The sequence below is a fragment of the Mus caroli genome, unplaced genomic scaffold, assembly GCF_978045245.1.
Source record: "Mus caroli unplaced genomic scaffold, Mus_caroli_1 scaffold_6, whole genome shotgun sequence".
NCBI lineage: Eukaryota > Metazoa > Chordata > Mammalia > Rodentia > Muridae > Mus > Mus caroli.
In genome coordinates this window covers 9615614-9627761 of record NW_028227261.1, presented here as the reverse complement: position 1 = coordinate 9627761, position 12148 = coordinate 9615614, and the positions used below count along the sequence as shown (strand labels likewise).

At 46.6% G+C, this 12148-nt stretch overlaps 1 protein-coding gene and 1 non-coding gene across 2 annotated transcripts in view; both read right to left on the bottom strand.

Moving 5' to 3' along the window:
• LOC110287984 (uncharacterized) overlaps positions 1-12148 on the bottom strand; it is a 517828-nt gene that overhangs the window by 397093 nt on the left and 108587 nt on the right. The gene's annotated exons all lie outside the window — the stretch shown is intronic.
• LOC147004079 (5S ribosomal RNA) lies at positions 2196-2314 on the bottom strand. The gene has a single exon (XR_015047472.1). It is a non-coding gene; the product is annotated as a 5S ribosomal RNA (ribosomal RNA).

Sequence of the window (12148 nt, the reverse complement as noted above, 5' to 3'; positions counted from 1 at the left end):
CACAAATCTTCACAGATCTTGAAAGAAATATTCTCAACATTGTATGGAACAGCAAACAAAACAAAACAACCCCACAGGATAGATAAAATATTCTTGAACAACAAAAAAGAAATTCTGGAGCTATCAATTTCTGTAACTTAAAGATGTATGGCAAGAAAATAATAATAAAAATTTGTATGGTACTGTTATAGAAATAAGTAGGTGGATTAATGGAATTCCAAAAATAGACCCACACACCTACAGACACTTAAATTTTGGCAAAGAAGCTAAAACTATACAATGGAAAGGGGAGAACATCTTCTATGAGTGATGCTGGTCTAACTGGATGTCATCATGTAGGAAAAAGCATATAGATTCATATTTAACACTCTGCACAATACTCAAGTCCAAGTGAAGCAAAGACCTCATTATAAATCCAGACATACTTAATATAATGGAACAAAAAGTGGAGAGTAGGTTTGAACTTTTTGGATCAGGGAACAACTTCCTAACCTGAATGGTTTAGAAGCACCTGAAAAACTGTTCAACACCCTTAATCATCAGGGAAATGCAAATCAAAACAACCCAGAGATTCCACCTCACACCGGTCAGAATGGCTAAGATCAAAAATTCAGGTGACAGCAGATACTGGAGAGAATGTAGAGAAAGAGGAACACTCCTCCATTGCTTGTGAAATTGCAAGCTTGTACAACCACCCTGGAAATTAGTCTGGCAGTTCCTCAGAAAATTGTACATAGTACTACCAGAAGATCCAGCAATACCTCTCCTGGGCATATACACAGAAGATGTTCCAACTGGTAAAAAGGACACATGCTCCACTATGTTCATACTAGCCTAATTTTTTATAGCCAGAAGCTGGAAAGAACCCAGATGTTCCTTGACAGAGGAATGGATACAGAAAATGTGGTACATTTACACAATGGAGTGCTACTCAGCTATTAAAAACAATGAATTTATGAAATACTTAGGTAAATGGATGAATCTGGAGGACATCATCCTGAATGAGGTAACCCCATCACAAAGAACTCACTTGATATGTACACACTGATAAGTCAATATTAGCCCAGAAAATTAGAATACCCAAGATACAATTTGCAAAACACAAGAAAATCAAGAAGAAGAAAGACCAATGTGTGGATGCTTCATTTCTTCTTAGAATAGGGAACAAAATAACCGTGGAAGGAGTTAAAGAGAAAGAGTTTGGAGCTGAGACTAAAGGATGGATCATCCAGAGACTGTCCTGCCCGGGGATCCATCCCATAATCAGGCATCAAATGCAGACTCTATTGCATACACCAGCAAGATTTTGCTGAAAGTACTCTTGTGAGGCTATGGCAGTGCCTGGCAAATACAGAAGCGGATGCTCACAGTCATCTATTGGATGGAACACAGGGCCCCCAATGGAGGAGGTAAAGAAAGTACCCAAGGCACTGAAGGGGTCTGCAACCCTATAGGTGGAACAACAACATGAACTAACCAGTACCTCCAGAGCTCTTGTCTCTAGCTGCATATGTAGCAGAAGATGGCCCAGTCTGCCATCATTGGGAAGAGAGGCACCTTGGTCTTGCAAACTTTATATGCCCCAGTACAGGGGAACACCAGGGCCAAGAAGTAGGAATGGGCAGGTAGGGGAGCAGGGCAGGGGGAGGGTATAAGGGACTTTCAGGATAGCATTTGAAATGTAAATGAAGAAAATATCTAATAAAAATTGAAAAAAAAAAAAAGAATGCAGACCGTAGATCTTCTCCAACAAGAGGTCTCTGAAAAAGGCCCTGAGTGCAGGGTCTAAGCATTCCCACACCTGCAAGAAGTCCACTTTGCAGAATTCAACAAAACATGAATGTGCATAGGCAGAGTGCATTTCATGAACTAAGGAGCCATTTTTCTCATGTAACTGAGCAATCAAAAGTATTCAAAAATGCTATCTAATTCTGTCTTAATCTACAGGAAGTTGTCTACATGTAAAAATATTTTAGCCTGATATCATTCTCTCAAAGCATGCTGGGCTGAACTTTGGAAGTATTCAAAGAAATTCAAGAGGAAAAGCTATCTGGGGTGAAAGAGGAAAATTACTGACCACCTGAACCCTTCACCTCAGAGTTCGACCCCTCCCATCTGGAGAATTCCCGGAACACTCCTGAACTCTTCACCCCAGAATACATTCCTGAACTTTTCTTTTCTTTTTTTTTTTTTAAAGCCTACAGCACCCGGTATTCCCAGGCGGTCTCCCATCCAAGTACTAACCAGGCCCGACCCTGCTTAGCTTCCGAGATCAGACGAGATCGGGCGCGTTCAGGGTGGTATGGCCGTAGACTCCTGAACTTTTCAACCCAAAGTCCTACCCCCTCCCAACTGAGGACTGTTCCAAGAACATTTTTTAGATAAGGGCTTCCTGGAACAACCTCAAGAACATTTTTGAGATAAGGGCCTCCTGGAACAACCCCAGAATATCCGGTACATTGCCAAAAAATAGGACACGACCCCTTGGTTACGTAAAGCCCCTTGGAAAGTCCCTTGGAAAAACCCTTGGCAAAACCCCTTAGTTATGTAAACTTGTACTTTTCCTACCCTGCTCTCCCCTCGGCTTTTTCCTATATAAGCCTGTGAAAATTCTGGGCTGTCGTCGATTCTCCTCTACACCATGCTTGGTGTATGAGTTTCGACCCCAGAGCTCTGGTCTATGTGCTTTCCTTGTTGCTGCTTTATTAAATCTTACTCTCTACATCTTGAGTTCGGTCTCAGTGTCTTCTTGGGTTCGCGGCTGTCCCGAGACTTGAGTGAGGGTCTCCCTCCGGGGGGTCTTTCATTTGGGGGCTCGTCCGGGATTTGCGCGACCACCCAGAGGTCCTAGACCCACTTAAAGGTAAGATTTTCTGTTCTGTCTTGGTCTGGTGTCTGTGTTCTGTTTCTAGAGGCCAGGAAGGTCTCAATCTGTAGGCCTTTGAGAGGCCATCTGATTCTGTATCTGGTGCGATCGCAGTTTCGGTTTTGCAGATGCTCAGTGCTCAGTGTGCACAGTGAGACCGCGCTCCGGGAGGGGGCGCGGGGTGGATAAGGATAGACGTGTCCAGGTGTCCACCGTCCGCTCGCCCTGGGAGACGTCCCAGGAGGAACAGGGGAGGACCAGGGACGCCTGGTGGACCCCTCTGGAGGCCAGGAAGGTCTCAATCTGTCGGCCTTTGAAAGGCCATCTGATTCTGTAAGCTGCCTGTGGTCGACGCGAAGTCGCCGCCGTTTTTGGTTTCTTTTTTGTCTCAGTCTCGTGTCCGCTCTTGTTGTGTCTGCTATTATTCTAGAAATGGGACAATCTGCCTCCTCTCCCCTGTCTCTAACTCTGGAGCATTGGGGAGAGGTGAGAGCCAGAGCTCACAACCAGTCGGTGGAGGTTAGAAAAGGTCCTTGGCAGACCTTCTGCACCTCTGAGTGGCCGACATTTGGAGTGGGCTGGCCACCAGAAGGTGCTTTTGACTTGTCACTAATTGCCGCCGTCAGGCAAATTGTTTTTCAGGAAGAAGGAGGTCACCCTGATCAGATCCCCTACATTGTGACTTGGCAGAATCTTGTTCAGTTCCCACCTCCATGGGTCAAGCCTTGGATTCCAAATCCTTCAAAACTGACGGTCGCGGTCGTCCAGTCCGATGCAGCCGGAAAATCCAGTCCCTCAGCACCCCCCAAGATTTATCCAGAGGTTGACGACCTCCTCTGGATGGACTCCCAACCTCCTCCTTACCCCCTGCCCCAGCAGTTGCCTGCGGCCGCCCCGCCACAGGGACCAATAGTGAGAGGGGCTCAGGGACCGGCGGGGGGGACTAGGAGCCGCCGAGGCCGAAGCCCTGGGGAGGAAGGGGGGCCGGATTCAACAGTCGCCTTGCCACTTAGAGCACATGTGGGGGGCCAGCGCCGGGACCTAATGATCTCATTCCTCTGCAGTACTGGCCTTTTTCCTCTTCTGATTTATATAATTGGAAAACTAACCACTCTCCTTTCTCAGAAAACCCCTCTGGGCTTATTGGGCTCCTTGAATCACTTATGTTCTCCCATCAACCCACTTGGGATGATTGCCAGCAACTTTTGCAGGTCTTCTTCACCACGGAGGAAAGAGAAAGGATCCTGCTGGAAGCCAGGAAGAACGTCCTGGGACAAGACGGGACCCCCACTAATCTCCCCAATCTTATAGATGAATCCTTCCCCTTGACCCGTCCTAATTGGGACTACAACACTGCGGAAGGTAGGGAGCGTCTCACGGTCTACCACCGGACTCTAGTGGCGGGGCACGGCGACCCACCAATTTGGCCAAGGTAAGAGAGGTCCTTCAGGGTCCAGTAGAGCCGCCCTCCGTTTTCTTAGAACGACTGATGGAGGCTTACAGGAGGTATACACCGTTTGACCCCTCTTCAGAGGGCCAAAAAGCGGCCGTGGCTATGGCTTTTATTGGTCAGTCCGCCTCTGATATCAAGAAAAGGTTACAGAGACTAGAAGGGCTCCAAGATTATACTTTACAGGATCTAGTAAAGGAAGCTGAAAAAGTGTAGCACAAGAGGGAGACAGAGGAAGAAAAGCAAGAGAGAGAAAAGAGAGAGATCGAAGCGAGAGAGAATCGGCGTGATCGCCGCCAAGAGAGAAAACTAACTAGAATTTTGGCCATAGTGGTAGGTGAAAAAAGGGCAGAAAAAGAACAGTCAGGGTACCTGGGCAACAGGGCAAGAAGACCTCCAGGAGAACAGAAACTTCAACTTGAAAAAGACCAGTGTGCATACTGTAAAGAGAAAGGACATTGAGCCAGAAATTGCCCCAAAAGAAAGCCAAGAGGACCCAAGGTGCTGACTATGAAAGAAGACTAGGGGAGTCGGGGCTCGGACCCCCTCCCTGAGCCTAGGGTAACACTTTCTGTGGAGGGGACTCCTGTTAATTTTTTAATAGACACAGGAGCAGAGCATTCAGTCTTGACTAAACCGTTAGGACAATTAGGAAGTAAGAAGACTATGGTGACGGGAGCCACTGGCAGTAAATTTTACCCCTGGACCACTAAGCGAGTTTTAAAAATAGGAAAAAGTCAAGTAACTCACTCTTTTCTTGTGATTCCTGAGTGCCCTGCGCCCCTTCTGGGACGAGACTTGTTGACCAAACTTAAAGCTCAAGTTCAGTTCACTTCAAAGGGACCAGAAGTTACCTGGGGAGAGACCCCTATAGCGTGTTTGGTTCTAAATTTAGAAGAAGAGTATCGCCTCCATGAGCAGGGTCCCAAACAATTGCCAGACCCTGAATGGCTATCCGCTTTTTATGAAGTCTGGGCTGAGCAGGCAGGGATGGGATTAGCTAAACAAATACCACCGGTCGTGGTAGAGTTAAAAGCCGATGCCACCCCCGTCTCGGTCAGACAGTACCCCATGAGTAAGGAAGCTAAAGAAGGCATCCGGCCACATATTCAGAGACTATAGAGCAAGGAATTCTAGTGCCTTGCCAATCCCCTTGGAACACACCTCTCTTGCCAGTACGGAAGCCTGGGACTAATGATTATCGACCAGTGCAAGATTTGAGAGAAGTTAACAAGAGGGTGCAGGACATTCACCCTACCGTTCCAAATCCTTACAACCTACTAAGTTCCCTCCCGCCAGAGAGGACTTGGTACACTGTCTTAGATTTAAAAGATGCCTTTTTCTGCCTTCGACTACACCCTAATAGCCAGCCACTGTTCGCTTTCGAGTGGAGAGACCCAGAAGGAGGATATACGGGCCAGCTAACCTGGACGAGGTTGCCCCAAGGATTCAAGAACTCCCCTACTCTTTTTGATGAAGCGCTCCACCGTGACCTTGCGCCTTTTTTTTTTTTTTAGTCCCTTATCTGATTTAAGATAGGTAGACCTTGCACCTTTTAGAGCACAAAACCCTCAGATTTCTCTCTTACAGTATGTAGATGACTTACTGGTTGCAGCCTCAACTCAGGAACTGTGCCTTGAAGGAACCAAGAAGCTCCTGAATGAACTAGGTGAGTTGGGGTACCGGGTATCGGCCAAGAAAGCTCAGCTATGTCGCACTGAGGTGACCTACCTAGGATACACCCTTCGAGAAGGAAAGCGGTGGCTCACCGAGGCCAGAAAAAAGACTGTGATGCTGATCCCAACCCCTACCACCCCGCGCCAAGTACGTGAGTTTCTGGGGACGGTGGGCTTTTGCAGACTCTGGATACCAGGGTTTGCAACACTGGCGGCCCCTCTATATCCACTTACTAAAGAAAAAGTCCCATTCACCTGGACTGAGGAACACCAAAAAGCCTTTGACAACATTAAGGCAGCCTTGCTTGCAGCCCCCGCTCTGGCCTTGCCAGATTTGACTAAGCCTTTTACTCTATATGTTGATGAGCGGGCTGGAATAGCCCGCGGGGTCTTGACTCAGACTCTGGGGCCCTGGAAGCGGCCAGTGGCCTACCTATCTAAAAAGCTTGACCCAGTCGCCAGCGGTTGGCCCTCCTGCCTAAAAGCCATTGCTGCAGTAGCCCTGCTTGTTAAAGACGCTGACAAGCTTACTCTGGGCCAGCATGTGACTATAATCGCCCCCCATGCTCTGGAGGGTATTGTACGACAGCCCCCTGACCGGTGGATGACTAATGCCCGGATGACCCACTACCAGAGCTTGTTGCTAAATGATCGAGTAACTTTTGCTCCACCTGCCATCCTCAATCCTGCCACCCTCCTCCCCTTGGCGGATGACTCCACTCCTGTACATCAATGTGCTGATGTCCTGGCTGAAGAAACTGGAACGAGGAAAGATCTGACTGATCAGCCTTGGCCAGGTGTGCCTGCCTGGTACACAGATGGTAGCAGTTTTGTGGTGGAGGGAAAAAGAAGAGCAGGAGCGGCAGTGGTAGATGGAAAACAGGTAATTTGGGCGAGTGGCCTTCCAGAAGGAACTTCGGCTCAGAAGGCTGAACTCCTGGCGCTAACCCAAGCCCTGCGGCTGGCTGAAGGTAAGGCGATCAACATTTACACTGACAGCCACTATGCTTTCGCTACAGCCCATATCCATGGGGCCATCTACCAACAGAGGGGACTACTTACCTCAACAGGAAAAGACATTAAAAACAAAGAAGAAATTCTGGCCCTCCTAGAGGCTATACATATGCCAAAGAAAGTGGCTATTATTCATTGTCCGGGCCACCAAAAAGGACAGGATCCTGTGGCCCGAGGAAACCACATGGCTGATGTAGCAGCAAAGCAGGCAGCTCAGGGGGTAACAATCATGGTAGAAAAAGGCAGGCCCCTGCCAGAGCCCTCACCGGCAACCAGTCCTAACTATACTTACTCTGATGAAGATTTTAAACTATTAGATTCCATGGTTTGTCGCAAACAGGCGCAAGAATTCAATTTTAGGGGGCTAGCGCGGACTGTAGATGGGCGCATTATTTTACCTACAAAAGAAGGAAGAGACTATGTCCAAAAATTACATCAACTGACTCATCTGGGATCTGATAAACTCCTACAGCTGATCAAGGGTTCCGATTATTATATTTTGAAACTCAATTCAGTGGTACAGCAGGTAATTGACTCCTGCAAGGCTTGTGCTCTCACCAATGCTGCTCGACCTTACAAAGAACAAGGAAAGAGACAACGATCTCCCCGGAGTTTACTGGGAAGTGGATTTCACTGAAATTAAACCAGGAATGTATGGTAACAAGTACCTGTTGGTATTTATAGACACCTTTTCCGGATGGGTAGAGGCTTTTCCCACTAAGTCTGAAACTGCTCAGGTAGTAACCAAGAAGATCCTTGAAGAAATCTTACCCCGGTGTGAGATCCCCAAGGTAATTGGCTCAGACAACGGGCCCGCATTTGTTGCCCAGGTAAGTCAGGGATTGGCCACACAATTGGGGACTGATTGGAAATTACACTGTGCTTATAGACCCCAAAGCTCAGGATAGGTAGAAAGAATGAACAGGACTCTAAAAGAGACCCTAACTAAATTAGCTATTGAGACTGGCGGTAAAGACTGGGTGACCCTCCTTCCCTTTGCGCTTCTTAGGGTCCGAAACACACCTGGACGTTTCGGTCTTACCCCCTATGAAATTCTACATGGGGGACCACCCCCCTTGACCGAGTCTGGCGGGATATTGGATCCCTGTGCTGACTCTTCCTCACCCTCTGCTCTGTTTACCCATTTAAAGGCCTTAGAAGTTATCAGAACACAGATCTGGGACCAGATCAAAGAAGCTTATACACTGGGGACTACAGCAGTGCCCCACGGGTTCCAAGTTGGAGATTCGGTCCTTGTCAGACGACATCGCACTGGCACTCTCGAGCCTCGGTGGAAAGGACCATATCTGGTGCTGTTAACAACTCCCACAGCAGTAAAGGTAGACGGAATCGCCGCCTGGATCCATGCCTCCCACGTCAAGAAGGCTCCTAGCCAGGAAAAAGGCGACCATGAAGACAACTGGACGGTGGCAACTACTGACAATCCTCTTAAACTTCGCTTGTGTCGCGGGTGCCACCCTAAGCCTAGGGAACCACAACCCTCATGCTCCAATTCAACAGTCCTGGGAAGTGCTTAATGAGGAGGGAAACATTGTATGGGCAGCCACTGCAGTCCATCCCCCTTGGACTTGGTGGCCTGATCTCACACCTGACATCTGTAAGTTAGTGGCAGGATCTCCCAATTGGGACCTCCCCGATCATACCGATCTTAGTAACCCACCCTCTGAACAGCAGTGTGTCCCGAACGGGATAGGGAACTCGTATGGATGTTCGGGGCAGTTCTACCGAGCTAATCTTAGAGCTGCACAATTTTATGTTTGCCCCGGTCAGGGTCGGAGCGGAAGGCTTCAACAGGAGTGTGGAGGGGTATCAGATTACTTTTGTGGTAAATGGACATGTGAAACGACAGGGGATGCCTACTGGAAGCCTTCCTCTGACTGGGACCTAATCACTGTAAAACGAGGTAGTGGTTATGACAAGTCAAACCAAGGAGAAAGAAACCCCTATAAATATCTAGATAGTGGGTGCGCTTTCAAAAACAGCCCCCCAGGACCATGCAAAGGTAAATACTGCAACCCCCTACTTATAAAATTCACTGAAAAAGGGAAACAACATCGTTTGAGTTGGCTAAAAGGAAATAGGTGGGGTTGGCGAGTATATATTACACCAAGAGACCATGGGTTCATTTTTACAATCAGACTGACAGTAAAAGAATTGGCGGTAACACCCATAGGGCCCAACAAGGTCCTTATGGAACAGGACCCCCCAGTCGCACAGGCTCCCCCAAAAGTCCCGGCCGTACCAACTCTACCAACTCCACAGCCCAACACAGTGGGACCCTCCCTAGGGACTCATACTCCCTTCATAGTGTCAACCTTAGCTACCCCACTGCCCCTAGATACAGAGAGCCGTCTGGTCAGTTTAATCCAAGGAGCTTTTTTGGTTTTAAACAGGACTAATCCTAATATGACTCAATCATGTTGGTTATGCTATGCCTCTAGGCCCCCTTATTATGAAAGAATTGCTCAGATCAGGACTTATAATACTACTTCAGATCATTCTCAATGCCTTTGGGGAGAAAACAGAAAATTGACTCTAGCAGCAGTTTCAGGGAGTGGGCTTTGTTTAGGCCAAGCACCTCAGGATAAACGGCACCTCTGTAATCAGACCCAGAACATCCAGTCTAACAAAGATGGTCAGTATCTAGTGCCCCCCATAGACACAGTATGGGCTTGCAACACAGGTCTCACTCCTTGTGTGTCTATGTCTGTTTTTAATAGTTCCAAAGATTTCTGCATTTTGGTTCAACTTATTCCTAGACTCCTGTATCATGATGATAGCTCCTTTTTAGACAAATTTGATCACCGGGTCCGCTGGAAAAGAGAACCCATTACTTTAACTTTGGCAGTACTTTTAGGATTAGGAGTAGCGGCTGGAGTAGGTACAGGAACCTCTGCCTTAATTAAGGCCCCCCAATACTATGAAGAACTACGTGCGGCTATGGATGTTGATCTTAAAACTATAGAACAGTCTATAACTAACTTAGAAGAATCTTTAACTTCCCTGTCTGAAGTAGTGCTGCAAAATAGGAGGGGATTAGACTTATTATTCCTTAAAGAAGGAGGACTCTGTGCTGCCCTAAAAGAAGAATGTTGTTTTTATGTTGACCATTCAGGAGTAATCAAAGATTCTATGGCCAAACTCAGAGAACGCCTAGATACACGTAAAAGAGAGAGAGAAAGCCAACAAGGATGGTTCGAAAGCTGGTTTAATAAGTCCCCTTGGCTCACCACTCTCCTCTCCACCATAGCAGGACCCTTAATTACACTTATGCTTTTGCTTACTTTTGGCCCCTGCATCCTCAATAAGTTAGTTGCTTTTATTAGAGAAAGAATAAATGCAGTGCAGGTTATGGTACTAAGGCAACAATATCAGGTCCTCCAGGAGGCCGAGAACTCGCTCTAAGATTAGAGCTACTTACAAAAAGGAGTGGGGAATGAAAGAGGAAAATTACTGACCACCTGAACCCTTCACCTCAGAGTTCGACCCCTCCCATCTGGAGAATTCCTGGAACACTCCTGAACTCTTCACCCCAGAATACATTCCTGAACTTTTCAACCCAAAGTCCTACCCCCTCCCAACTGAGGACTGTTCCAAGAACATTTTTTAGATAAGGGCTTCCTGGAACAACCTCAAGAACATTTTTGAGATAAGGGCCTCCTGGAACAACCCCAGAATATCGGGTACATTGCCAAAAAATAGGACACGACCCCTTGGTTACGTAAAGCCCCTTGGAAAGTCCCTTGGAAAAACCCTTGGCAAAACCCCTTAGTTATGTAAACTTGTACTTTTCCTACCCTGCTCCCCCCCCCCCGGCTTTTTCCTATATAAGCCTGTGAAAATTCTGGGCTGTCGTCGATTCTCCTCTACACCATGCTTGGTGTATGAGTTTCGACCCCAGAGCTCTGGTCTATGTGCTTTCCTTGTTGCTGCTTTATTAAATCTTACTCTCTACATCTTGAGTTCGGTCTCAGTGTCTTCTTGGGTTCGCGGCTGTCCCGAGACTTGAGTGAGGGTCTCCCTCCGGGGGTCTTTCAGGGGTGCCTATGAACATATCAATGCAGACATTGTTGCCTAGGTGCTTTCTTGGCTCCTGATTCTGGATCCAACCAGAGAACTCAGACTGCTTTCTCTCTCAGACTGAAATGCCAAAAATTAACCTCTAAGCACCACCAGCAGAAGAACAGGTAACTTCTTGGAATTCTGCAGGCTGCAAGTCTTAGGAAACTAATAAAGCCTCATAGGAAATTACAGTGCCCTATGCAGCCCCCTGTATCATGTGATAAAAGTCCGTATCTTAGTCACGATATAAATATTAATAAAGCTTCCCACATGGTGGAATTGGTTTTTCTCTGGTGATACCCTGGGTTAACAGAACCTACAATATATGTTCTTCTCAGTCATAATTTGCAGCAATCTTGTTTTCATTTTCATTCAAACCTAAGATGTAATATTAATATCTAAGCCTGTGAAGACATATTATGAATGGTGTATTTAGATCAAAGCCTGCATATACCTCAGTATATTAATGGAGAAATTAATGGAGAGTGTAACTTTATCCAGTAAATGTTAATATTTACAGTCATATGATGGTGCTTTATAACCTACATTTTCTAATTCAATCAAATCTGCAATGATCCCTCATATGACTAATATCTAACAAGCTCTCTTGAAATGCCTATTCAGTCCCCTGGAGAAAGGGAAATGAAATAGCAAACAGAAAAACGGGGAGATAAGAAAGATGGGAGAATTTGAGTTCAAGGAGCTTTATTGAGGCTTTAGCATAGAGAATTCCTGTGTACAAATACAGATACTTCTAAGGATCTAAGAGGTTATTTTAGAATAATATTCTGGAAATTATAAAATTAATTAAAACAGCACCAAAAACCCTAGGTTCATAGTATCTCAAACTTCCCCCAAATTGTAAGATATTCATGACAGAATTGTGAGAGTGGCAGGAGAAAATACACCCCTGCCCACACCCCTGTTCTTCTCCTGCACATTTCCCAGCCCAACAGCTGCTCTCACCTTGAAGTTGAAAGGACCAGCTGCTGAATGTTCTGTGAGTAAGGCACAGCAACTGCAGCTTAAGGAGGTACCACACATACTCCAGACTACTCT